The sequence below is a fragment of the Ursus americanus genome, chromosome 3, assembly GCF_024610735.1.
Source record: "Ursus americanus isolate L20-20 chromosome 3, mUrsAme1.1.p, whole genome shotgun sequence".
Taxonomy (NCBI): domain Eukaryota; kingdom Metazoa; phylum Chordata; class Mammalia; order Carnivora; family Ursidae; genus Ursus; species Ursus americanus.
Window position 1 is genome coordinate 31,496,978 of NC_142129.1, and position 4,287 is coordinate 31,501,264.

The 4,287-nt window shown below is 42.2% G+C and overlaps 1 non-coding gene across 1 annotated transcript; it reads right to left on the reverse strand.

The window, feature by feature from the left end:
• Positions 1 to 244: 244 nt before the first annotated feature.
• Positions 245 to 435, reverse strand: LOC123789703 (U2 spliceosomal RNA). Its single transcript, XR_006778873.1, has one exon. It is a non-coding gene; the product is annotated as a U2 spliceosomal RNA (small nuclear RNA).
• Between the last annotated feature and the right edge of the window lie 3,852 nt (positions 436 to 4,287).

Sequence of the window (4,287 nt, forward strand, 5' to 3'; positions counted from 1 at the left end):
TGCTTCTAGAGTTTAAATAGATTACCTTCCTTTGAACTCTTATAACATCCAGTTAAACCGTGGTGCTATAGCAATGGAGCACAGACACAATCCTGATAGGACTAAAATGCTATCAGTCACCCACATTCTACTAATCATCTAGGTATTTCCAAACATCTGGGATGTTAACACAATGTTAAGAATCTATCTGGACACTTTATTTATTTTTTTTTTTTAATTTTAGTACACCATTTATTTCCCCCGAAGGGGGTGCACCGTTTCTGGAAGTACTGCAATACCAGGTCGATGCGTGTAGTGGATGGAGCAAGCTCCTATTCCATCTCCTAATTCCAAAAATCCATTTAATATATTGTCCTCGGATAGAGGACGTATCAGATATTAAACTGATAAGAACAGATACTACACTTGATCTTAGCCAAAAGGCCGAGAAGCGATTATCTGGACACTTTAAAGCAAGGGTTCACAAACTATGGCCCATGGGCTAAATCTGGCCCACCACCTGTTTTTGTAAATAAAGTTTTATTGGAACACAGCCACACTCATTCTTTTATATCTTGCCTATGGTTTCTTTCCCATTACGACAGCAGAGCTAAGTAGTTGAAACAGAAACAGCAACATCCACAGTATTTACCGTCTCTTCCTTTAAAAACAAGTTTGGCAGTGCTGCTTAGCCTGAAATCGCTCTACTTTTTTGGATTTTGTTTTGTTTTGTTATTTCTCAATAACATGTTTAGGAAGGGGAAATTTCCCTCCCTATTCCCTTCTCTTGTTTTGGGGGCGCTTCGCCCCTCTGAACAAGTTCTCATGTCTCACAAACTAGAATCAGCACCTCTAGCTGTAAACCTGCCTACTTCGGAAAGAACCACGTCAAGAGTCATGTGATGATGGGATACGTGCCATTCTTGCTAAGCAGAGTATGAGGAAGATCAAAAGGAGCTGGAATAATTTTTCATCTCACAAATTTTCACCGCGCTTTAGATGAGTCAGGCCACAAAGGGTTACAGGCAAGGTCTTGGAATCAGACCGGGGTTTGAGCTCTGGATTTACCAATTAAGGGCTGTATGACTTGCCCCCTGCCTGCATCAGGCTGTTACATGGAGATGATAATGATAGTATCCATTTCGTGGCATTGTTAGGAGGATTAAATTTCATTAAAATGATGGCTTAATCTAGTGCTGGCACGTACTAAGTCCTCACATCCTGCCATCAGCAACTTAAGGGAATTGAAGAGGTTTAAGAAGGGAACGAACAAAGAAGGGACGAAAGACAGAATTAAAACCACCAGAAGAATGGGGGCATTTTCCTGCTTTACTGCCTTACACCTCCATTTCTGGAGTTAAGAAATAGCTTGCTATTTAGAGAGAGGAGCAAATCTTCAACATGAGGTGACTTCATACTCAAATTATTTCAAAACTTAAGGGTTTGCTCGTTAATTGTGCAAACGCAATTGGTGGAACCTACAGATGTCTTACGCTCAGGGCTCATTTCAAAGCTCACAGATCTGAATGAGATGTGAGCTCACCCTCAGTGCGTGTATACATATAAGCAATAGCTGATTTCATGAGCTCAGGAAGCATATTTACTTTCAGCAAGAAATGGGCTCTTGCTTGGAAAATTGGCCTGAAAACCCATTACTGCAGTGGATTCATTTTCATTTATTTCCCAACAGGTAATAGATTTATTTGGAGTATTGAGAGAGAGTGCCTCTCTGAGGCAGAGTATTGTCTCATTTACATGCAAATATTTTTATCTTCATCTTAGATAGAAATATAATCATGCTCTATAAGGCTTGTCATACACCCAGAATGTAATTACTGATGCGTCTGCACAGAATCAAGATATAAAGCTGAAACGGAAAAAAATTTGGCCTCACATAGTGTCAAACCCCTGATTGTTTTAGTAATTCCACTCATGTATTCATTCACTTGTTCGTTGCCTTAACAAATATGTATTGGGCTCCTACTGTATGTTAGACACCTGTACAGGATACAAATACAGAGATGGAAAAAACAAAATGTCACGTCCAACAAGGTTGCAACCTATAAGAGAGACAGAGGCAAAGAGAAAGGATTCTTCCAGTTATGATGAAGGCAAATAAGGCATACGTACATTGGAAGCCTGTGATTTCAGGGGGAAAAGGTTCTTCACATGAAGACTCAGTACCTAACTGAGTCTTAAAAAGAGGCAGATAAATGTGGAGGGCAAGCCAGGCAAGAAACAGCACGCAAGTCAAGCAGCGTGCAGACCACCAGTGTTTGGGGAAACTGAAAATGGCTCAATATTCCCCGTATGTACAGTGTTCGGTGGGAGAGGACAAGTATAGGACAGATGGGGGTGGAAGTGGGACAGGGTCCTGATCATGGAAGACTTTGTAAGCAAAACACTCCTGGTTTTGTCTGAAGGCAATCAAGCCCCTGCAGAATTTTGAGCTGTGAGGGGAGGGATCAGATTTTCACACTAGAAATGTCACTTTAGCAGCTTTATGAAGGGTGGTAAGGTAAGGCTAGGAGCAGGACAATCAGAAAGGGGCCTCTTATGACAGATGGGCAAGTGATGCCAAGGTCATGAACCACATGGGTGACCATGCGGCCTACGAGGAGAACTATTTAGGAGGCAGGATCCGTGGAACACAGGGATTGACAAGTTGTGAGCTTTAAAGGAGAAACAGTGATCTGGGGTGATATCCTCATCTCTGACTGGGGCAGAAGAGTTAAGAAAGTATCATTTATGAGAAATTGAGAAAAGATTCATGGAGGCAGCGTGTAGAGGGTGAATTCTGTGAGGAGGGTGAATTCTGTCTGGGATGCCATCGCTGTGAAATATCTAAACAGACATGCCTGATAGGCAAATAGAAATGAAAATCTGGAGCTCAGGAAAGAGGTCTGGACCAAAACTATTCATCTGGGACTCAGGGACCTTTAGGTGATATTTGAAGTTGTGATGATTAATTTTGTGTCAATCTGATTAGGCTAAGGCATATCAAGGAGCTGGTTAAACATTATTTCTGGGTGTGTCTGTGAGGGTGTCTCTGCAAGAGATTAGCATCCGAATTGGTAGACTGAGTGAAGAAGACCGTCTTCACCCAGGTCGTGGGTATCATCATCCAATTGCTCGAGGGCCTGTAGAGAATAAAAAGGCAGAAGAAGGGTGAATTCGCTCTCTGATTGAGCTGGGGTATCCATCTTCTTCTCTCTTTGGACATCAAGCACTCCTGGGTCAGGCCAGGGCTTACCCCACTGGGCCGCCTGTTCTCAGGTCTTCAGATGCAGACAGAGTAACACTACCGTCATTCCTCGTTCTCTACCTTGCAGGCCGCGGGTCATGGAATCCTGGGCCTCCGTAACTGTGTGAGCCAATTCTTATAATAAGTCTTCTCATACTGTCTCTATATATCCTATTGGTTTTGTTTCATACCCTGACAAATACAGACGTTGCGGGTATAAATGAAAACACACAAGGAAATGTAGCAGGAGGAGGAAAGAGGAACTAAAATGGAACCCTGAAATGCTTCAAAAAAACACAAATAAGATTGAAAATTGTGTGAAGGGTAGCATCTGGGAGATCATCACTGGATTCCTGGGGGAAGCTTAGAGCGGGAGGTGAATCAGAATGCAGAAGTGGGGAGTGGTTGCGGGATGGAGTAAGAGCAAGAAGCTGGACGGTGAAGAGGACATTGAAGGGGACAAAGAATGAGCAGAGTGTTTTATATGGAAGAGAAAAGAACAATGAAGAGTGAGGGGGGAAGGCTGGGAAAATCAAATAGCTATTTATTAGGTCAAGTTCTATGCATTTTGTTTAACTTTTTTTTTTTTAAAAAATAGATGAGCCTAATTGGAAAATAGACAATTTCATGGAAAAATTAATGGGTGATTCTACTTGATGTTAAGTAATCATATTGAGTATATCCTCACTTTCAACTGGAAGTTGTGCCTCCTCTAAGTACCATTTTAAAGTTAGTTTTAGTGTGATGAAAATGAGAGTTGATTTGCCAAACAGAAGAAACATTTGAATGGTGGAGTCTGAGCTAAGAAGGAAGCAGATGTGTTCTTTCTGGATCTCATAAACACTTTTTATGTAACACAAGATTCATCATAACCTTGTCAGTGCATGAAGAACTTGCTTTTGAGTAATGGCTTGCCCTTTAGTGAAATGTGTTGCTCTCCGTACGTGGGGCCGCTCAGCTAACACTGGAGGCGAGGTCCTGAGTGCGCCGCTCGACAGGCCACGGTACCTCTAAGAGCAAAGATTCTGGGGGAATCTGGCTTCTCAGCTGTGCTGCTGCTGCTG